Consider the following 25,242-nt stretch of genomic DNA (forward strand, 5'->3'; position numbering starts at 1 on the left):
CTGAGGATTTAATGTTTTGTATTTTTCCCTTCTTCCCTGTTACTTGCACTAATGGTAACAATGAAGAAGCCATATTTTTTTAAGATGTTAAGAGAATTTCTAATCAAAGAATCCTTCTGTTCAAGCTTCTTTTTTGGCATATTTCAGTGTCAGCTGTATTTGAAATCTAACAGAGAACTTGTTTATGGAAGAAGTACCAGGAGGGAGAGGTTTTGGCTCGAAGTGTCAGGGTTCTTGGTACATAGATGCTTGGCTAGAGCTGTGGAAAAGTAAAGGCACTACAAAGACATTCCTGGACCCCTTTCAAAAACGGTTGCTATTAGTCATCTGGGACAAGCAGCTGAGGAGACATAGGGTAGGTTTTTGGTCAGACAGTTTGGGATTGTTTAATAATTAACAAGCAGTCAGCAAATTCTGGGCCAGTGATTACATTACTAAGAGGTTTTGTGTTGAATTATGTGCTCCTCATCACATCCTTCAGTGCCAAGCATCATGCGCTCCTATGTAGTTGCCAAAATCCCAGTTCCTTTCCTTGTCGTCAGTGGTCTCGTTTTGGGACACTGACATGGAAAGCCAAAGCATGACATTGTCCAATGGTGATTTCTCTATACAGACTTGGCTATGGAGGGCAGGAGTATTGTTGAGAATATGCAAAGGCCCGGCAGATGGTAACTTTATCGAGGGCTTCTTGCCAGACTACTTTCTTCAGTGAGCAAAGGCAGTCAGGTGTGCTAGCAGGTCATTTAGGCTTTTTGTGTACTAACACAGTAGGATGGTGACCTGTCCTTTTCTTTGGCAGTTGTGAGCCTGGCAAGGGAGCAAAGCTTTCCAACACTCAGAGCCTGAAAGGCTCTCATATACCCTTACTTAAAGAAAGAAATCCTTGAATTTTGTGTTTGTGTTTTCTTTTAAACAGCACTGACAGAAAAGCTCACCTTTGATGTATATTTACTGTGTTCACAAACAATGACAGAAGGTGTTTGCCATATAAACTTGAACAAATCATTACTTGGTAACCAATTTGGGGAGTCCTTATCATTCCAATTAAAATTTGATATATGATTTCCTTACCACAGAGCTTTCATCTCAAAATCAAATTTAAAGAATGGAATTCATTTTGAAGAAGGGCATGCTTAAAGTCAGTAATACTATATTTATTGCAGCTTAAATGTGGGACAACCTTCCAGATTGCTACTAACTTCACTTATAATGATGATGATTCCACCAAAAAAGTTATTTGTAAATGAAAAAAGGAAACCGGGCAGATGATTGAAACAAAGATAAGAAGAATACAACAACTACTGAAGAGCAAGTATGCTTGATTTCTTGATTGAAGGGAAACAAAGACTTCTTTGAGAAGTGGATATTAAAAACAAAGTGTGAATAACATGGTGTGGTTATCTAAATAAAGTGCAGATCACAGATGAGGATGTCCAGAGAGAATTACCTAACTGGAAAGCAACTGGGATGAAGGGAATCTAAAATCATTGGTTAAGGAATTTGCAAACATAAATATTTTGCTCAGAAAATGTATGCAAACAATCAGGAAAAGATACTTTTAACTGAATGGTGTCAAGAAGGATTTTGTTGATGAAAAATATTGTTACAAAGTAAAATGTTCCAGCTAAAATTTAAAGTCTATACTCTGTTTTCCCAAAATTTGAGTGTAACTGAACTGCATTAACTGTATTAATAGCAAAAAAATGTTAAGCATGTTGAAAGTAATGGTAGGATTCCTTGAAAACAAGAAGGATGACAAAGTTTCAGGCTGTAAAGAGCCATCTGATAGCAGACAAAGATGACATGGAGAGGAAATTTTTGTCAAACAAATGAGGAAAAGCCTGCAGTTTAGTCAGGTAAATTACACTGCAGTATACAACAGTATCATGCCGACAGAAATTTGCAATAATATGGTTGAATCTTTTAAGGGTATCTGTTATTAGAATTTAAAATAGGCTGCATGGAGAAAAGAATGAATTGATAGAACAGGAAAACAAGATTTTAGGAAAGGCCTAGTTTGCTCTTGCTTATCTCCTTGTTTTGTTTTTTTTTTTTTAAGTTGCAACTAGTGGAAAACTAAAAGAAAAGAATAATTTCCATATGTTTTATAGGGATTGAAAATATGCAGATTTTCCTTGATATTAAATCTTCAGCAAAAACTTTCCAAGATTTGAGAGTTAGTGCTTAGATTTAATGGTGTGTTGTGATACTGAAAGGAATTGCATGGATGCCACAGGAAAGAGGCATGGGCTGTCCAACAGTGCAGATGTAGACAGCTTTATACAGGAGTTCAAGAGAAGAGAATTATGATAAGGAAACAAAGAAAATAAAAAGTACTTTTAAGGGAAATTTAGTAATGCTTAGGCTTACTTAAGGAGCTGCAACATACCACCCAATTAGATCATATGCCTGGGATTAGTGACTTGATGAAAAGTGGATTTAAGGAAATCTGACAGGAGCAGCAGGAGGAAGTTAGCACTCTATGAACTCTGACCTGAAGTGACTTTATGTTGGCATGAAGTGTACAGAAGAAAAGATGAGATCAGTGAAGGATGTCGGGGAATACAATGAGTAATGACAGGAAACTATGAAAGATGGACTTACTCGATCAAAACAAAAACTGTCTGAGGAATATACTACTTCTGACAATAAGTCATTAGACAACAAGAAGAGATACCCAAGAAGAAAGAGATAAAAAACTCCACATGGAGTATCTTTTACAAAATGTCATTGAATAAAATGGAAAATTACAAGTGACCTGACAAAGAAGGAAGGACAGAACAGCCTGAAGTTTTAACTGGACTGCTCAAAATAGGTCATTTGCATAAGATATGTTAATGCAAAGACAGAAGACAGACAATAGGGAAAATGTGAATTCAGACAACAAAATGTGTGACCTGGCCTCATTAACTGTAAATCACATTTCAGTTGATGCATCTAACTGTCTGGAGATGAGTATAAATTACTACATTAGAAAGTTGGCAGTAATGTGCAGCAAGTAAGAAAGGAATGTTATCTTCATAAGACACAAAGAAGTAAAAAATAAGAAATGAAAAAGCATTACCAAATTTTTCAAATGTTACTCTTAATGGAATTGGAATATATGTGAGAAGACCAGACGTGGCAATAACAAAGGAAAGCAGACATCCTTATCACATTGAAAGTACAGAAAATATTGAACAGCAATAATCACCAATGATAAGATTTGGAGAAAATATGGGGAATGGAAAGCAGAAATGGAACACCAGTCATTTCTAGTGCACTGGGATTTTATCATAAGGATAACACGTCAATACTGTGTAAATTGGAAGTCAGCTCTATTGCAGAAAGTTTTTTTTGCAGTTGAGGCCAAAAAAAAGTGTCAAATTTGTCCTCAATTCATAGTGTATGTTAAACATACCCAACTGGCAAATGATATCTTAGTATTAATGGTACAATCCATCTTATGTCTGCTCGGTAAATTGCTACGTTGTCCTGATCGCAGGTTTTTGTTGTTGAATAGAAGAGGGTACACACACACACATGCACATATACTAGCTAATTATTTTTTTAATAGGAGAAAGCAAGGGGGGGGGGGGCGTACTTTATAAAAGAAACCTTTAAAATTAAAAATACATTTAGCAACACTGATAGAGATTATATGAAATAATAGTGCAATTTTGCAAGCAGTAACTCTCACCAACTGTGAAATTCCTTTTCTGTAGGGAGGGGGAAAGGAGTGATACGTGCAAGTACTTAAATCTCTGCCTATGATTTTCTTATGAACATAAAAAGGCTTAGAGATTCTTCTGACAAAAACCGGGCTACTTTTTAACATATGTGGTGCTCTATGAAACACTAACTTATGACTGAGTGCAGACCCAGTTTTTCAGGGGCAAGAACTCAAGTACTGGGCTCAGGTTTTGAGAGTGCTAGAAAATTTTATCTGGGAAGACCTAAGGACCTGGAGGCTTTTTTGGGAATTTGGGAGTAGACTAATCTATCATGAGTCCTCCAGAAGGCAGCTCTGAAACACACCTGTAAGATAATAAGGACACTGGTAACGTATTAAACACATTGGTCTAAGGTATATTCATATTAGCAATTTTATTCATCCAAAGATCCCAAAACTTCAATCCTTCTGTACTTACATACATCAGAGATCTGGTTCTATGTTTCACCTCTTAGAGCTGGGACCCTTCTAGCTGGATGAGTCAGAATAACTATGCAATAGTTCAGGGGGTCATACATTTCTTCACCAACCCAAGGAAATTTAATCTCTGACCCAATTTCCTGTATCATACTGTAATATGAAATCACACATGACATCAGAGCTCATGCCGGGCACTCCAAATTCTGACTCACTCTTTCTTTCGGCAGTTACAGCCAGGTGTAGGTTAAGACCACAACACATTGCTCATTTAAAGTTTTATTTATGGGTTTTTATGGAAAGATTTTTTTTTCAAAGTGGAAGGAAGCTGAAAAGTAGGGAAGGAAACAAACCTCAGAAAGAATGAAATATGCCAAGTGGAGTAAAATAAGAGAAAGACAGATCAAGTGGGCTGTAGGCAGGTGCCAGGGCTACTAGACTGAGCCCTGGTGAGGCTAAGTTGGACAGAGCATGAAAACCCACTGGACAGACTCGATCTGAAAAGTCCTTGGATGTGACAGATAATACTGTGAGATGCTATCAAAGGTTGCAGAGAGCACTGTAGGAGAGGTCTGACTTTCACAGGTGATTAAGGAGAAGTTACGTGTGAAATGACCAAACCTCATGGATAACTAGAGAGGAGCACTGGTGACCTCTGGAATAGTCAAGTCTTGTAAGGTCAACAGTGCCTGGGTAACTAGATCAGTAATACCAGATAAGGTTAAGATTACCTAAGCAATGGTAACAGAAATACCAAATATGGGTGTGAATGTCCCCAAACTGGCACAAATGGGGAAAAAGTGGTTAGGGATTGGTTGTTTATCTGGGAGAAGATTGGGGCAGTGAAATGTAGGTGCAAGAGTGGAGAAAGGAAGGAACAAAAAAAAGGGTAATAAGGTGTGCAAATTACACAGCCAGTGCTGTCCAGGAGTATCTGCCAAGCAGCCCTGTACTTGATCACCACAGACAGAGCAGGAAAATAAATCAAACACATATTCTGAACAACCGACAGGCATCGAACATGTCTTTGCAGTGAGGAAGACAGGTTGGGGAGGTAGAGTTCTTCCCCAGACAAATAGGTGAGTACCAGTACAGATGACCCAAGCACCCTGGCATCACCCTGTGAGTGCCCATCCCAAGCCTGGCAGCATCAGCAACTGCCCCACACTTTCTAGGAGTGAGCTTCCGAGATGCTGTGTCATATGGCTTGCTGGTTGCAGTCACGCTGCAAATGTTTAAGTGGATGATAAAAACTGAAGTTTGTCATCCTGTGCTGGTAGGTAAAGCAAGGCAAGTGCATGTCAGTACTGGTGAAGATGCTTATATTTCAAAATGAACTTAAACGATATTCACTCCATTGCTTCCTCTGGGGCACAGTTCTCAGAAGAATAAAGAGAAGGAGGGTTGCCTCAACATGGTAAGACCTTTTGCTTTTTTTTTTTTTTTTCTCAGTTTATCTAGTGTCTTCTGAATTATAAATGCACCAAAGGGTAATGTGTTTTTAAAAAGTTAATTAAAAGACTTTGATTATTTTTGCAATTTAAAATGGATAAACCTCAGCAAATCTAGTTCTGCTCTTTGTCAGTCTAATAGTGGTTGCTGTTATGCATTTGCTTACATCTTTCCCATTCTCCTACTAGGGTCCCAAGAGACAGGGCTTTAATACTTTTCAGAAAGTTCTAGAGCTCATCAAAGTCACCAGGCAGGAAGATTTTCCTCTCAAAATGGTCATTAAATATTGGAAGACCTCTGTCATAGTTCCACTAGCCATTAATCACTTGTCCAAGCTATCATATGTATGTGTGGCTCTTCATCTTCTCTAGCAAGTCAGTGTCTTTGTCTCTTTGGCTCTCTCATCATTATGATTTCTTTTCTCAGATCTTGCATCAAAAATTTACATAGAAACATGGTGCTCAGGAATAAATGCAGTGTTGCAGCATAGCTGTTTTGAAAGGGAATGTTACCACCTTGTTCTTTCATACAATGCCTTTTTGTATGATAAATAGATCCTCAGATCCTGTTATTTATCCAGTGCAGGCAGTAGTGAATGACCTTTAAGCAAGCAAACTTCTAAAGAGAATACACTTCAGCACATGTGGGCAGAATATTTTTCAATTATTTCATAACAAAGACTTTAAAATATGCAGGACTGAACCAAGTAGCTTTCTCTATACATTTAATTTTAAATGACAAAACCATCATTATTTAAATTGGCAGAGTGTCACAATTGCAGACACAACTTGGGATCATTTAAGTTAGTCACATAGCCTTTTTCTTTCTCATTACCTATTGTTTATGCATTTTATTCAGATTTCCAAGCATGTTCAGAGAATGTGCTGAGCACCAATGCAAGATTTTGAAAAAAGTGAAGCTCTGTTCTTGCACATCTTTGTCAAAATATGCTCCTAACCATTCGCCTAATAGCTCTTAGCTCTCCAGAATAACATGTAAAGAAGTAAAAAGCTGACGTTTGCATAGTAATGCAACAGATTTGCTCTAATCTCAGTGGAAGTTGAGTGTCTACATGCCACATTTGTTTTGCAAAATTTTAACCATGCTTTTGCTGAACAAATGTGTGCTCGAAGATTTGAGTGGTAATCTGACGTGGAGCAACAGCTTTTCTGTACTCTCTGTTGCATAGAAGTAGATATTTAAAGTGGTATAATGTGACTGATACTATTTCACATTCACAGCTACTCACTAATGGCTACCTCAGACTCATAGTGCCCCAGTCAGGATTTCCTATTGATTCTGCGTAGAACTGGTAATAAAACACAATGCAGACCAAAGCTAACATGCGTCTCAGGCAGTAAAGAGAAGTCAACACCCAATCTGGATAGGAGTTTCTGTTATGCTTCAAGCTCCTCCATCTGAGCATTTTTGTCCCCCAGATATCACCAGCAGTTGCTGACCATGACTACCGCAGACTTCTTGGGAATTTTTGTAGCCAGAAACCCTTTAGGATCCTCAATCTTCAGTGGGGAAAGATGGTAAAATGGTACGGAGAACAGACTTGCCTCCTCTCCTAGATTTGGCAGGATACTTAGAGGTTTCATCATCCTGAATGTAAATGCTGTCAATAATAAAATATTTGGCAAGATTTCTCTGGAATGCTGTCACATCCCAGAAAGCATGAAAACACAGAAAGACCAAGAACAGAAGAAAAAATGAACTTCACTGAGTTACTTTATTTTTCTTTAACTTCAGTTTCTAAACATAAATTTTTTTCTGTCTCCAAGTTTAGAAAATCTGTGCATTTAGAAGTTTCTTATAAGGCTGTTTCATCGTATATCATCATCTCTGATTATGCCAGGTTCATTCTAAGGCAACAAACAGTATTTTCTACTTAACAGCCATAATAGAGATTTCCATTTAGAATATGAACCTCAGTCAAATATAACCTCTAAAATTAGGAATTATAGTTTAATCCAGTAACCTCTGTCATCCTTGGGAAGACATATGCACCTTCAGACCAGTGATTCATTCCATCTGCTGATAGGTGTCTGAGGCAGGCAAGACTGAGTCTTTCACCCTCTCTTAATTATTGGGAGATCCTAGATGCTTAAATGTTTAGAAGACTTCCACTGAGTGAGATGAATCCCACTTTTATTCATGGGTGTTAAATATTTAAGAGCTTTACCATGCTCTTCACAACACTAAGGACAATAATGGACATGGCCTCGTGTGTGTGTATATATATCTATAAACACACATGATCAGGAAGCACTAGAAATTCCATTTTATACTGAAAGAACTGAGCCAGAGGGAGTTTACTGTATTTCTTATAGAAGTTTAAGAAATTACTGCACAGTAATTACTGCCAAGACTAGCGCTAAGCTCTTCTCAAATATCTTACCCACTAAACTATCCAGCTCTAGTTCACTTCCCATGGCTGACTGCTATTCATCTTGATATTTTAGGTGTGGAACTATGCATACTAGGGCTTTGAAACCTAGGCATATCCAAGGACTAGAAAAGATTTAGCTAAATTCTATGACTTTATCTACCCAGAAATCATCAGTATGGTAGTTAAAAACCCTGAGAACATATTGAGGGGGCTGACAAGGGTGCTGCCAAAGTTTTACTTCATTGCAAGCAGCTGTGCAGTATTAAAGATAGTCTAGACATCACTAATCAAACTATATTTATGCAGCAAAGATTTCTAACCTAAGAGAAAGGATGTTAAGAGAGCACACGAGAAAAATGTTTTGGCACTCCTTAACTCTAATGGACAAGAATTCATAGGAGAGGCTTGTATTGACCCTACAAGACCAAAGAATTACTGTGATGTAGATGTGCTGTTTCCTTATGCAGTGCTTATTAGGTTGCATAAAGTAGAAGTTTTTAAACACAGTAATTGCTATGACTTTTGTATACCTCCATATGCAGAGTTAATGGAGAAAAGTGTGCTGGTTTTGGCTGGGATAGAGTTAATTTACTTTCTAGTAGCTGATAGTGTTATGTTTTGGATTTACTATGAGAATAATATTGATAACACACTAATGTTTTCAGTTGTTTCTAAGTAGTGTTTAGATTAAGTAAGTCAAGGATTTTTCAGCTTCTCATGCCCAGCCAGCAAGAAGGCTGGGAGTGCACAAGAAGTTGGGAGGGGACACAGCCAGGACAGCTGATCCAAACTGGCCAAAAGGATATTCCATACCATGTGATGTCATGCCCAGTATATAAACTGGGGTGAATTGGCAGGGGAGGGCGGAGTGGGGATCGCTGCTTGGGAACTAACTGGGCATCAGTCGGCGACTGGTGAGCAATTGCACTGTGCATCACTTGTTTTGTATATTCCAATCCTTTTATTATTGTCATTCTATTATTTTTATTATTATCATTATTATTTTCTTCCTTTTTGTCCTATTAAACTGTTCTTATTCCAACCCACGAGTTTTACTTTTTTTTCCCAATTCCCTCTCCCATCCCACTGGGTGGGGGGAAGTGAGTGAGCGGCTGTGTGGTGCTTAGTTGCTGGCTGGGGTTAAACCATGACAGGAAGGGAGTAGTGCAGAAGGAGGTAAAATAAGAGTGTGTTAACAGGGTTTTCTTCTGAAGTATTGGTACTTTGCAGAAGTCACACTTTGTAGAATCATTTCTATTTAATTATGTGTTTCACAATATACACTTTCAAAAGAGCTGACAAAGGTAGCATGACAATGGGAAGAAGAAAAAATATAAAACAAATGGTAGGCAATGAATTAAATTCTAAAGTGGGAATAAAATATTTCTCACCAAGCCACTTCCAATATTCAAAAGTTTAGACAGAAGTGATGAGGATAAGTGCAAGGAGACCAGCAACACAGAGATAAAATAATGGTTGATGTAATTTGATTCAGACTACACTTGCCTTTTATCTGCAAAAGAACAGATGCTCTAGCTTGTTCCAAATTATGAAACTGTAGCTTCAAAACACATTCCTCTCTCCAGAAAACAGATTTAAAATTTAAATTAGTGTCTCTATGTTGTATGCAAGTCAACTACTTTTTCACAGGAAGAACAGACTCCCATGCTTTCTATCAAGGCAGAGGTCTCAGAAAATACATTTTACTTACAGTGAGTTGTGACTGACTACTTAAAAGTAAAATAGGTCCTCTACCATCATGCAGATAGAGTTAACACTTACAAAAAAAGCATAGAAACTCACGGTGTTAAAAGAACATGCACAGTTCTCTCTCTCATTCATTTACCAGAAATTAATACATTTGGTATAATTGGTTCCCTGATATGTGATAGACCATAATGTTGGCAATCCTGACCTAAATCATGTGGTCAGTCACTCACTTTAACAGGTTCTAAATTTTATTGCCTAGTTCAGAAACAAAGCACAATGAAAATACTGATTTTTCCAACTAAAACAATCTTCAGATGTCCAGAAGAAGGGAAAAGCAAACACTACCTCATTTATTCTTCAAATTCTCAAACTTTTCTTCAGACAGGATGATAATGTTCACTCTGACGAAGCCTCAGCTTCCAGCTGACACAGCAGTTGTGAATGGAAAGCCATAGGAATTCTGCCATGTTTCTTTCCCATTTTATCCATTAGGATAGCAGGGGGGAGAGAGAGAGAAGCAATATACTGTAGAATTTTGTGTATTAATTGCTCACTTTTAGTGTGAAATATAGCATTATATATGCATTTATGCAATAAACATTTCGGGGCGGGGGGGGGGGGATGGCAATTCCTGAGGGAATCGGTAAAAAATCATGAAAGATTCCTATAGTACAGTGTTACTTTAAAAGACACAGCCATAATAAGAAGCAGATCTAAATAGGCATGATGCTGCACAGTTTACATTTTCAAACCTTTTCCGTGTATTATCAAATTACACTTACTGATTTGTAGGCATGGCTCCATTTTGTATCCACCCTGTACTCGTCCCACTGTGTCTACAGGAACATTGTAATTACAGCAGCTTTACTTGGGGTGATGTGAATAAGGGGAAATTGAAGAGTAGATCAATACTAATAGGGGAAAAAAAAATCTTAATCTCATATCATAACATTGCAGAAGTTGAAGTAGGGTTGAAGGAGAACTTAGTGATACAGACAAAAGAACTAAAGAAATAAACACGTGAACAACACCATTACCAGTGAAGTGGAGATGACCAGAGGAGATCTTTCAAACTGTCAGGCAGAAAGATGAGAATACAGAGACAAATGAACTAAGCATGACTGATTTCTGGAAAGAACTATGGGAATGGGAGGCATCATATAACCCTTTGGCAAAGTAGACTGAAAAAAGTACATGTGAATGGAGTGATGTCATTAATCAAAGTGAAGTGCAGATCATGGAAAAGGAAGTTTAAAGAAGATTGAGAAAATTACCTAATTGGAAAGCACCAGGAAAAAGAACAGAATCACCGATCATCAGCTAACAAGCTTTACAAACTAGTACCCTCAATTCAAAATACATATATGAGAAGCAAGGAAAAGATGTATTTAGCTAGATAATGGCAGGAAGGATTCAATTAATTAAAAAGACGGATTACACTAAAACAGGATCACATGCGGGTTTGAAGCTCCTGAAGAATGTACACAACACAGGGATGTCATAATGTATTGCTTATCCCTTTGGAATGGACCTGCATTAGCCTGTGGAGTAAGAAGGCTTTCTTGGCAGCCAAAAGGAGGTCAGGCAATCCTAGCCATTGCAGAAACTTGATAATGTCTAGCAAATGAGTTCTTGTATCAGAGAAACAGAGCCTGAGGAAAGAAGGCAGGCCTGCCAGCAGGGCAGAATAGCCTTTTCCAGGAAAAAAAGACATACATGTTTCAAGACCTCACCAGAGGGGATTCCTCCGAATGTTTTGAAGCAGTCTTTAGATGAAATTTATCTGAGACGAGAAAAACAGAAATAGTGTGATGAATTAGTTTGAACAGGAGAAAGCTAGGGGAAAGGCCATTTTTTGTACCTTATAAGACCAGTCAAAGCTGAGCTTATAACCCATCTGTGTCACAGTCACCCATTATTGTTATATTATTTCATTCCTCTATTCCCCTTTCTGGCTCAGCTTTCTCTTTTTCTGTGTATTTCAACTCATTTTCCTTTTCTGCTGCAAATAACTGTCACCACGTGGTTTAGTAAGAATGTTTCTCTGGTTCTGATTTAATAAACACCTATAAATTCAGATACTTGGGTCAGATATTTTCCTGATTTGACAGTATGTTTTTTCATGAAGCTCTGAGAGTACTGCCAGCAGAATTCAAACTCTGCAGGATCAAAACATTTTGTTCAAATGCAGAGATCCAATATGAGTTTTCTAAATTTCATGTACTCTTTTAGCTTCGTAAAGTCTTTCATCTTTTCTCTTAAATATGCCTGCTCAGTTTGCTCCCCACACATTATCAAAAACATCTGGGATGTTCCTGTTACTTACAGTCAGGATACACAATGTAGGTATGTCTGAAAGTTTATGGCTTTTGCTTTAAACTTGAAAATTTTGGCCAAATATTACTTTGTATCACTATGCTAGAATCAAATTGAATAGACTTCTGGTATCATCTAAAAAAGGCAATATGTCAGATGATTAATTATAATGCTGAAAACGTGGGGAAAAAAATATGTGATTATTCATGTTGTCTTGAGCAAGTCATTAATCTTTCCTTTGCAGCTGAGCAAACTGGAGATGATAGCTGGTTTGGGCTCTGTAGAAGGCAAGTGTTATGAGGATGTAAATGTTAAGTATCATTTTTTTATTATTGCTACCAGTTCACACAAGGAATTTGGCAACAAGTGAGAGGTTGCATTGCTGCTCAATTCCAATATAAAAAGTTCTGGCTGACTGACTATGTGAGAAATTGTTCTTTTTCCATATAATCTACTGGCAGGAGAGGAAACAAACAGAGGTAACAGTTCAACCAACTCTAGTTAATAGGAATTCATTCAGGCAATGAGGTGGTCTTCAATTAGATGAATGTACGCAACACCTGGACTGATAATATTCTAAGCATGTGCCCCTCACTATTTGTGAATCTGCAGAATGGATGCAAATAAATTTAAGCCTTCAAAATACTGCTGCTTTTTTTCTGACTAGCAAAGGATTAACAAAAAGCAAGCAAAGGATAATGAAAACAGCTTGCAGTGCTTTTTTGTTAATACAGATTAGCAGTAGGCATAATTCAAATACCTTTCCACTTCTCCTCTGCTCCGGAGCCAAGTATCCCTGAAGTAGAGCAGCTTTGCTGCTTACACCTGGATTTTGACAACTTCATCCCTACCTGATGCACACAGCAATATGGAGGCACTGCCTCTCATAGATATTCACACACCAAAGGAAGCGCGTACATGAGCTTAGAAGGTGTTTTAAATCAGGATAGTCCAATGTCTCCTCTTCACTCAAAACTGCTCAGTATTAGAGCAGACCTTGTAGACCTCTTAGTAAAGAGCTAGTTCTAGGCACCTACAGCTTTACCCTGCCAGTCCCCCATGAATTAGGCAACAGAGACACTAATCCACATTTGAAGGGAGTTTAGACATCCGTGTTCTGCATTCATCCCAAAAGCACTACAAACTCTTCATACATACCTCTGCACAGACTTGTTTTACATCAGGGTAACATCTGATACATTCAGTGTTCAACTGCTACTCCTTTTCTGTCCCACTGGTGTTTTACCAGTTGTGCTTCTGGTGCGTTCAAATGAGGAAACACTCCAAATTACTCCTCTGAACATATGTATTTCCATGCACAAAGTCCTGCAAGACCCATAGGTACAGACCCTCACAAGGAAACCTCTGTCAATGGAGGTATAGCGTAAGACATAATTCTTAAAACCCCAGATCCTGTCAGCTTATACCTGTGCCTGGAGAAACACCGGACAGAGTTCTGGCCCTCCTGTCCCGCTCACAGGGCACAATGGCAAAAACTGCCATAATTCTGGCATCTCAGGACCAAGGGATGAGGGGAGTCTTGGCCTTATTTTCTTTCCTGTTTACATAGAACAATTCCACCTTCTTCATCTCATTTTAGTTATCCTTAGCATCCCCACCATATACAACTGCCAACTAGCAGCATAATAATCAGGTCCCCATTAATTAAAGAGCAACAACCAGACCTATTGCTATAGGAAAGCAAGGAGAAATGCTTACCCAGGACTGGGTCTGGAGCATCAGCTACAGCATCCTCCCAGCTGAGGTCAGGAAGACTTTTTTCTGCTCACAGGATACAACACAGCTAAAAAATGAACCAGAACCTTCCTGTTAGCCCTGAGCAGAGGAATGAGGAGGTATCAGTACATCCACACAAATTGATCTCAGAACGCGTCCAAAACAATGTAATTCCCATGCTGTTTCAGTTTATTGCCTTCTGTGGCCTCTTCAGATTTAAGATTTGTTAATTAGAATGTTTGCCACCATTTATTAACTATGACAACAGTTATTGGAACATGCAAATTTAGAAAATAGGTTTCTTTTTCACAAAATCTCTGGATTTCTTAAACTTTCCTCTTAAATTATATGCTGCTCTTAGTGCTCTGAAAGTGGCCCTTTGATTTTCAGGTCTTCTGGAAATATTGAAAATAAAGAGTTTCTTCTAAAACTGAGTGTTCTGTAGATTTCAAAGCTACTACAGATTTACACCAGCACAACTGAAAGCCAAATTTGCCTTTCCATTCGTCATGACTTACTGAGTTTATGGATGGCCTGGCTAATGTGATGCATAATTTATGACACAAAATATTGCTGTACATAGCCAAATATTCAGAATGCTTTGCAGTTATCACTGGGCTGCACAAATGGCAGGAACATTTCATCCAAACCCAGATACAAAAATGAATCTGAATTCTCTGCCAAAAGAAAATAAATGCATTCTTTTCTTTCACCTCTTCCTAATAATGCGTGCTTTTCCATTGCCTTCAAGCCTGCAAGTTAGCTATAGCTATGCAAATTAGTTCATCTATGAAATACACTTTTGCATTTTATACTGCCCCCCCCTCCCAAATTATGTACCTACTAAAAAAGCAGTGTTTGTGAATCAAACTAAAGATCTTTCTCACCCTGTTCTGTTCAGCTATATTCCTACATGGCCAGCGTAACTCCTCAGCAATCTTCTTGCCCTGGATGGTCTGGCAGTTTGTAGCAGTGGGAAGTCATGGAGCAAAACATAGAGGTTCTCAGCAACTTTCAGCTGTAACACTGTCATGCCTGTAGGTACAGCACCCTTGAACAGACTCCATTAACTGACCAGCATGGAAATGGTCCTCCGAGATGCTTAAAAGACCATCTGTGGTCTCTCATTCTGACCTTTTGACTCCGGGAGGGGGGGGGAGAATTCATTATTAATAATGAGAAAAATACATTACTGTTAAGGCTCCCTGCTAGCAATTTGATGTCTTCATTATGGTGAGAGTTCACCCAGATTTGTCTTAGTCCACTAGCAGATATTTATGGAGAATATATACAAAAGAGGTCAGTCATTCTTTGGTCTGTGCCCAGCTCTCATGTTGCATCTCTCTCTTGAAAAGCAAGAAAATGTAAATAACAAGTCTTTATAAACTTGATTCCATTCTCTGTTGCCAGTTTGTGCTTTCAGGTGTCATTGAGATGTGATTGGTACAAACTGATATGGATATTGTAGCAGACATGTATGAAAATCCCTTCATTCCCATTATACTGGGTCCTTCTCTGTGCTCTTATGTATTAGTTAGTGGTTATTCCTGCTAGACTGACTGTTTGCTATGCAGAGCAGGGCTGTCTATGTGGGTTTTGCTTTGAAGGTTTAGTACTGGGCAGCTAGAAACAGCCAGGTTCTCTTGAGCTCCTGATGACTTTTTTGTTATTGCAAGCTTTGTGAGATCTTTGCTCCTAAAAAGGATTAGGTTAAAAGAAATATTGTTTGGAGGATGAAGTCACTATTCCTTTTGTTATTACAAACTAGGAAACAAGCAAAACAACACTCTATAAATAAAACCACTTAAAAATTCTAGCAGTTTTTCAAATATCAAAAAATAATCTTTCATGTGAATGTTATAAAGGAGAATAAATTAATTTTTCGTTTGGCTGAGTACTATGCATAAAGTGCAAGTGTTGTAAGTCTATTTATCAGGCTGGCCAGAACATGACTAATAATAAACTGGGAGACTAGATTCTTATTATTACAGTCTAATAAACAAGAATTCTCCCTTACCTTGCTTTATGCTATTTTCTATGAAGCAGAAAGAAAATACATTTTCATACAGTTATCATTCTTCAATCCCCCAATCTCATCTTAAAAAGCTTATCAGTATTTCAGAGAAATTGATGAAAAATTGAGCACTTGGAAAACTAAGAGGACATTTATGTCAGGAAGAGATAAATTGCCCCCAGGTCCGTACACCTCATTTCTACAGGTTTTTTAGGAGAAAACCCACAGGTAGTCTGACCATATCAGTAAAATGTCACATTCCTTAGATAGTATCTTCCCTCTAAAAAAGTTTACCATGTTGTTAACTTCTCAGAAGGGCAGGAGGGTTGTTGCTTTTTGGTTTGGTTTGTTTGGGTTTTTTTAATCACCTTTCATTTCTCTGCCCTATGAACAACCGCAAGAGGGATCCCTAGTGTGAAGCTGAGGAACTCCAGATGACTTGCATAGCTTTTGCACATGACCTTTTCCATGCTCCTCAGTCTGTATGACTTTGTAGGTGCATTTTGTTCTGTGGACCTGTAGCTGATGCTGTATGCGTGACATGACTTTGCACAAACAATGTGATCTAAAGGTTTCTGAAGGACTCACTGCAGCTTGTCCATGCAAATCAGCACAGATTAGGCTATTTGAGCCCCTCACTTTAACAAACTCTCTTTACTGTCCAAGAGTTCTCTCTTGTCTGCCAGCAAACTGCTCCAGGGATGCACTTCTCACCTGTTTGCAATATGCCAAACCCACTCTTCAGAGCTTTACGAAGTGAAATATTCACTCCTATCCTACCCACATTCCTTGTTCTCTAGAAAGTAAAAGTCCTTAAAAGCAATTACAGGGACCTAGCAAGTCAACTCCCTTCTCTTCTAGAACTGAATTAACCTCTCCTTATCTTCTGGAAAAATAGGGAATACACACCTCTTCAAGAGTCTTTGCTTTGTGTTTTCATTTGCTATAAATTTTAGAATAACTATCTAAGTGGACTTGCAACAGCTACCTGGCCTACTAGAGACAGAAGTTTTAGCCACTTTTTTTTACTGAATCCATGTACATTGGGTTTTTTCCCCTTTCCTGATCAAAGAGCAGTAATTTTTCAGTGACATCCCCACTTCAGCTCTACTTCTAGGCCAGCCGGAATTTAGTGAAGTCAACACATGCCATTAGATTCAGTCCAATCTTGAAATTAAAAAAATTATTTCGCTGTGAGGCAGCAGCAAGGAAGAAGTCTCACAGTCCAGCTCAAGTATATATACTGCTTTCTTTTTCAAGGAAGAAAGACTTTTGTACAAAAGTTCATCAGGTCAAAATGACAGATTTGAGAGAGAGGGGAAGGTTCTAGTTTATTATATATTCTATGCTATAGTTGCTATGTGTTCCTGCTTGGCATAGTCCTGATAAAGTAAATTACACTGGAAGTTTACTGCACCTAGGAGAATTCACCTAGGCTTGGAAGCACAGCAAACTGCTCCAGGGATATACTTTAAATGTGTAAGATTTCTCTATACAAGAAGATTATTTTCTTCCTTTATTAATTACTGTAGCATTATGTCCTTACCAAAGTGATATTTTCTCCATATGCTGTCCCTCTCTCAAATCAGTTTCGTTAGCCCCTGTGACAGCAGCCAATGTGTCTTGCAGTAAATGCTAAATTTGTTATGCCAGAAGGCATGACAAACATGACACAATGAATACTTGCTACTGGATAACCAAATTATTTTATTCAAAGCATTATTTTACAATGTAACACATCTTCTTTGCAAAATGAGTTTTTCATAAAATTTTCCAATGTTTTCTACCACAAAGAACTTTCCTAAACTTTAACAGTTCTGTGTTCAAAAGAAGCAGGAATAATCACTGTAGCAGAGACCATAGATTAACTTTTTTTCTTCCTACATACTGGTAGAGGAGCACAAATCTCAACCCTTCTTGTCCTAGCCCTTACTTTATGCCTTCCTCCTGTGCACTCCCAGTACATCCCTGGCATGGCACTGGCTCTCATAAGGGAGTGACAGGGGCCACAGGGCCAGGGAGATCATGGGCACTGGGACTTCACCTCTGGGTGCCACCTATTGGATTAATTTTGCTTTAAAGGAAAACTGAAGCCTCCATCACTCTTCTGAGAAATAAAACAGACTGGAGTTGAACCAGGCCTTGTGTTGAGCTCAGTGGTCCTGAAGCCTCAGCTACCGGTGGATGTCAGAGAAGATCTTGGCACTTCTCTTCCCAGGACAGCAAAGGAGAGTAGGGCATGGATCTAACCTAGAGCTTCTAATCATGGCCATAGATGCGGATCCCTGATGTACACTTAGGCTTTATGGAGAGTCACCCAATGAACTGCAGCTATTTCAAAGCAAAGTACCTACTGATGCAAGCACTTCTGGTGCAAGCACTTTGTAAATCATACCAAAATTATTGTGTAATTAGTAACAAGGGGAAGGGAGATAAACTAGAAGCATGGAAGATTATTTAGGTGTTAGAGATACTGAAGTTAGCAGGGCCTGACAAAGTTTCCCCCTGAGTACTCACAGCAGTAGCCAGAGCACTGATTTCTGAAGATGCTTAGAAGACAGTGAGATCCCAAAGGACTGGAAAAGGGTGAAGAGAAAATCCTTCTCAAAGAGGAAAAAGGAGTATCTAAGGAATTAGTGACTATTCAACCTAACTTCCGTACCCCAAAGGGTAGCGGAATAAATTATCAAATAATCTATCAGTTTGTTAACACCAAGAGGGTAATAAGAACCACTTAACATGTATTTGTCAAAAACAAATTGTGCTCATGCAATACAATTTCCTTCTTTGACAAAATAATTGGCTAAGTGGATGAGTGGGAAGCATGAAATGTGACATATCTTGTCTTTATTATGGCTTTTGACACAGACCAACATGACATCCTCATAATCAAACTAGAGAAATATATTCTAGATAAAACTGCTGTACAGAAGGTTGAATAAAGAATAGTTAAAAGTCTCTTTTCTACTGAAAGGAAGTTAAATGGATTCTTACAGAGGTATGTCCTACATCTTAAATTCTTCACTATTTTCATTAAGGTGAAAAATTATACAGAGAATATATTGGCAAAATTAACAGATTACACCAAATAGAAAGGTCTTTGGACAGGAGGTGTAAAATTTAAAATTTTTTTAACAACCCTGAGAAATTATCTGAAAGAAAGAAGTTGATATGTAATGTGTAACATATGAGGTACATCACATGAGAAGGGAAAAGATTGAATGCATAAATGCAAAATATGGAGTAAAAAGTTAAAAGCTACTTTAGGAAAGCATGAGAAGTGTGTTGTAAATCACAATGTTGCTTCAAAAAAAGGCAAATATCTTTTTAGCATATACTAAAGGCACTTTTTTATCTCTTCATTTTACTGTATCTGGGACTATATGTTTACTATATATATTAAGCAAGGCCTCTATTTTTAAACACTACACATGAGCAAAAATCTAGACAACAGAGAAAATTCATAGGAAAGGAAAAAATGTAAAATATTTCAGGCATTCTGGAAAAACTGAAGTAGTGGAGGTGGTTCATCAATGAACAAGAACAAAGAAATAGGCTGTGGAGTCCATTTTCACATAGACAAAAAGTTGACAGGAAACTGACAGCGATACACTATTTGCTATGGGACTGGAAAAAAAGAATTTACTCTAGGTTGAAAAACATTGATATTTGAGTATATTTGGAGGAGTTTGTAGAATCATTGAAATGCTCTTGATTAGAGATTTCAGATCAAGGAGTATGGTTATCTTCATGTCAAGGACATGACTTATCACTGTGTAACCAAACCTCACTAAAAATACTTGTGTGGTAAATCAAAAATGAGTTATCAGCCATCCACTAAATTGTCTGGAGATCACACCACTACTGAACATTCACAAACTGACAGAGCAATTCTAGCTCTGTGGTCACCCACCCTTCAATTCCTCACACCCAGGTGTTGAGCAGTGGGCAATGGCACAGAGACTCTCAGCTATGGGAGCTGAGTGATTCTTCAGCCAGTACCCATGCATCAAGGAAAATGAAAACACCAGCCCTGGAGGAGGCTGAGAAGCAGAAATTCCGGGGAAAGAAAATGTGACCAAGAGTGGCACAGACAGCTTTAGTTAGACAAAGGAAAACCTGCCTGGGGTCACAGACTGGTTGCTAGGGCTCCAGGCTGCTCACTTTGCCTATGCAGAAGAAGAGAGATCTCACCTGTTACAGCAGCAAACATCATTCAGACTGTGGATTCCCTTTGCACAGTTTTCTACAGATGCTGCTTTTTAGTCCTTCACCCTTCCATCCCCATTCCTCTGCCCTGCCGGAAGCAAGAGTTGATCTCCAGGATTTTTACCCTTACTCTGCAGCCCTGCCATACCTCCCTCAGCCAGCTCCTAGAAACCCTAATGCCTTCACTGCCTCTTTTCCTTATCCACACTCCCCTAATCCCTCCTCCTCCCCTCCCAAACACTGTAGTTCTAGCTCCAGTGCAAATAGTAAGAGGGAAAAAGATCAAGATGAGACTTAAAAGACTGTAGGAAAAGAAAAGGAGACCAAAAAAAGAATTTTCTAGTAGAAGGAAGAGAAAGAAAGGTGAACAAACATCAAAGCCATGTTGACAAAAAAGTAGAGCAGAAAAACAGGTAATGAGATCATTTGGAAGAGCAAGGCAGAAAAATGTGAAGGAGTCAAATGGTGGCAGCATACTTTCCTTCAGAGCCTGCCACCGGAATCAGCATTTCCAGACTTATCCCTCCTCTTTCTAGTAAAATTCAGCATAATCCACTAGTAAAATGTTTCTTTTCCTTCCTTCTAAAGATAAAGTGGCACAAAGGCTAACATTATTATTCCCATCAGTTCCCCCAGTTGAAAACATAAGAGTTTGTTCTGTGTCATTCCAGCAGGGAATTTCTGTTTTCTCAATTTTAAAGTAGTAGGAGGTGCATTTTTAAAAATTTATTGGAAGACACTAAAAATGCCTTTTGCAAATTTGGAAGATCAAGCACTCTAGTTAAAAAGCAGGAAAATTAAAGAAATCTTTTCATGGACACCTTGTTACAGTTTCTTTAACTGCTTGTTAACCTACCATTAACCTGCCTCTTAAACACTTCTTTACATATTTTTTTCATGTAAGCTGCATTTCCTTATACATCTGCTGTCTGAAGGCAGAGGAAGAATAATAGAGCTCTTATTTAGCCTTTTGTTCCTAACTACAGTTATAATCTTCCCAACTTATATATTGTCTGGATACAATATCTCCATACCTTAAAAGGAGGCAGCACAATATCTGATATTTAGAAACCATAACAGTAAATAAACAATAATACACAATGAACAAGGTATTCTGACAGCATAAATTGTTGGGGAAATATTTTTACATTTAGTTCATATTTCCTTTTCCATCATATATCTCATGAACTTGAGAGGAGCAAGGCCAACAGAATTTGTACATATTCTCTGACTTGTCATTTAACTGTCTTCTGATAACAGCATAAACACAGTAGCTGTTCTCTACGGTATATTATTCTACCATTGCCTATAGCTGCATTACACCCTTTTCCCACCAATGAAAATGTATACCCATATACTTTAAAGATGCGTTTATCTAGGTGACAGCTTGGGTAACTTCTGGTCTTAAATAGCTCTCCTTGGCAATGCAAAGGCACCATTCACTGTCACGTTTAAAATACAGCCCACAGAGACTCTGTCTCTGTGTGAGAACATGCCCGGGATTAAGGGCATGAGAGGTCAGGGGAAAATAGGCTCTGATGGTCAAGAAACTAGAGGTGCTTATCTAACAAACAAACACATTTTCATACAGTTAGATACTTCATTCATTTTTTCTCCAGTTTTTTGTATAATTGTTCTGTGGTGCTCCACCTCTTCGTATCAAGGGATTTAAGAGGACTAAGGGACATTCAGATGTTCTTCATGTTACCTCCATCTGAGGATTTTCCTGCTTCTGTAAATGCCAAGGTCTCTCTCCATATATTTTTCTGCTGTAATATCAGATGTTGTCTTGTCTAAATGGCAAAGGAGAAAGTTGCAAAAATTATCATTTCCTACCCAAGAATGATTATGCTGAAACAGGCAGAGTTTAGAGGAAGAAATGGTGTATTTATTAGCCCGACTGATAAAGTTGGAAAAAACAGCTATGTTTTGGGGCTTTCAAGTTCTGAACTATGCTAATTCTTCTACTAAAAGATACTATCACCCTAAAAACTTGCACATATAATACATTAAACCATTGCTCAATTTGAGGCTGTCTTTACTGGAAAACATTGAATAATTCTTTGGGATAATCTCCTCAGCCAGAAGATATATCAAGACAATTTAACAGCTCTTATTTGTAATTTGAAGTATTCTTTTTTTTTAAAGCTAGAGTTTATTTAAGGATATACTTCAGGTTCCCTAGCTTCAGTGGAACCAAAACTCTTCCTCTGTTGACTTCCTGAATGCATTAAATGCTCTTCTAAATTGGAGCCTCTGGATGTCTCTGCAGTCCTCTATAACTCAAAAGTTTTCATCAGCTATACTATACTGAAACATTGAAATAGCTGGAACATTCCAACATGTTATAAGAAACTTAATTTAAAAAAATACCCAGGCAAGATTAAATTTGTAGTGCTTTAGGACTAGCACGACCAACACAGAATTCAAAGAAAACCATTCTGCTTTATATCCTTTCTGTCGTAAAGACTGGCTGAAAAACTGGGGGGTGGAAGGGGGAAGAAAGGAAAAAAAAAAGCTCACATTTTCTTTTGTCTATCCCATAGAGACCTAGTCTCTATACAGACTATGAGACAGATGGGTGGGCATTCTCAATCAGCTCAGAAGCACAGGATGGCATCTGGTCCAGACAGAGGTAAAACATTTCTATCTTTGGGGCATTTCAGTGTATATGGAGACTAATATTTTGCCTTCTTCAAATCATCAGGAAGATCCCCTTAGTGGTAAAATACAGTCACTAGCATTTACTGGGTGATGTTGTGAGGGAGGAATGATGGTTCTACAGTAAAATATTAAAGACCTTTTTGGGTCCTGACAAATGTGTATCATGAAGACATATTCACAAAGGTGGAAAGTTAGCTGTGATAGCACTGGGCAGCTGTGCAGACTACCTGTGAGCCCAGCTTGGGGTATTGTCACTCATCCTGCCTAGAGGAAGGGGTCCGTGCCGCCATCCTGGGCTTTGTTCTGCAGGAAGCTGGCTGGTTGGTTGACTCCAGAATAGACCCCAGGAGTGACATCATGTTTATGCAGATGATCAAGAAATCTGCTTCCAGGTTCACTTCAAAACATTGTTCTATCTGGCAGTGCCTAATGCCACTTGAAGGAGATCAGTTGGTGATTCCTCAGCTCTTTCCAAGTAGAAGAAAACTGCGTTATACATGAAGCATATAGGAGCAGAACTCAAGGCTGTGGCCTTAACTACAACTTTTAATACACTTCGTTTCAGTACTCATTTGAATAATCAAATGTCTATACCAATGTCCTTCTTCACATAAAAGTTTCAATGAAAACAGTATTTGAGGAAAGTGCTGTTGTAATGTGTTGCTTTTCAAGCAAAACATGACTATCTAGATGTGCCTGATGTATGTTCTTCCGGGATATCTCACATTTTACAGTTGTCTTAAGTGCTGAATGACACTACTTTTCTGGATCAGGACTGTTGAAAAGTATTTAAATTAAATCCATTCACATGCAATTTCTGACAATAAATAGCTTAAGATATGTACCTATACAATTCAAACTACAAGAAAATAATTGAGGAACAATTATTATCAAGGAGAAGCTTTGGTTATATTATTAAAGGAAAGATACTGATATATGCCAAGGTATGTCACAATATGTGTTCTTATCTCATATCAGGCCACCTCCTGCAAAGTGGCAATGGATTGGCTTCTCATGAATGAAAGAGGCTATTAATGACACTGAATTTGGAAATAATTTTATTATATCACCATTATATACACATGAATTATGAAATCAGATAACCAATCAGCATGAAGGTTAATTCCTGCTCCCAGGAATTAGCTCAGGACCAGCTTCCAGTTCCCAGACACTGGCACTCTGTTAAGAGATAACACAGTAAAGACTTTGCAAACACCACAAAATTAGCCAGTGCGCTAAAAAACAGAACAGAGAAAACTTCATCTATAAGCATGCTAGCTGGTGATGCTTGTCACAGCAATATCTAAAAATGAAGACATTTCCCAAAGCTTTATTAAACTCTGTATTGGATTACTGAAACAAAGCCCTCTTCCATTGAGGAAACTGGCCTTTCTGCAATAATTTTTCTTGGCTGCAGTGCACTTCTACTAATAACACTGCCCAGTTCCCTCTTTGTAGACTTACTCCTGCTCCTCTCCAGCCCTTGGGCAAGGAAGTTTGCATTTATTTAAAGGATCTTCACTAGCCTTCCTTTTAAAATACATCTTTGATGAGAAGTCACCCTCGGGTATAGATAGCAATGAAATACATGGAGTGCTACAAACCTTTCCGGTATCCTTTCTTGCAGGAAATTAAAAGAAAGAATTCAAAGATCTCTTTGTAGACATCCATCCTGTACAATAAAGATCTGAGTGAACAATGAAATAAATCTGACATAGGTTTCCTGAGCTTAAAGCTTGTAGAACAAGTATGAAATCAAACGATGAGCACTATCTATCTCATTAGTTCCTTTCCTTGCATAACAATTGCAGGTGACAACTTTGGCTAGTAAATTTGAAAATATGTCCTTGGGAAAAGACACAACTTTGACTTTCAGATGGTTGCTATGTAAGGCTGAAAAAGTTATTTAGTAGAAAGTAAGTGTCATTCACTTACAACATTGCAGCAATTTAAATATATTTTAGCTTCAGTAAGCATACATTTACCAAGCAAAATATCTCACACAGAAAAGAGAAAGATGCAGGCCTAAGGAAAGAATGCAAAAGTCCAATGCAAACTTCACAGTGCAAAAAATGTACTGAGTCATGAGTGGAAGAACATATGAAAATTATGCCTTCTTGACTTTTTCCGTTTCCTGAAGTGTCCTACTTTGAATTTGGAACAGAGAGGCATTGAAAGCAAGAGGAGCACACTTGCACAGCCAAGACCTGAGGAGCAGCCCAATTCCATACATTTTGCTGACATTCTTTAATTTCACTAATACTTAAAACAGAAGTTTGGTCTCTCATAAGGAAAAAAGTGCCTGCTGTTTGTAGTACTTAAGTTGTCAAGACAGTCAAGCTGTCTGTTGCTAAATCAGTTTCCAGAATGAAATGTCAAAGATGATAGAGAAAATTTCAAACTTTTCCCTGAAAATAGAGAGGTCCCTCATACTGTCATTTCTCTCTGCAAAGAATCCAAAACCTGTGTATCTATTATTGCAATTATTAAAGAAAACCTTGCAGAGTCAGGCAGTAGAGACTTTTCAGAAAAGTCTTATTTGGCGCCTGTAATTATGGAAATCCCATTTGCAGCACACTATCATCTCAGCCATTACAGACCAATGCTTAGAGCAAT

The sequence above is a fragment of the Aquila chrysaetos genome, chromosome 3, assembly GCF_900496995.4.
Source record: "Aquila chrysaetos chrysaetos chromosome 3, bAquChr1.4, whole genome shotgun sequence".
Lineage (NCBI taxonomy): Eukaryota > Metazoa > Chordata > Aves > Accipitriformes > Accipitridae > Aquila > Aquila chrysaetos.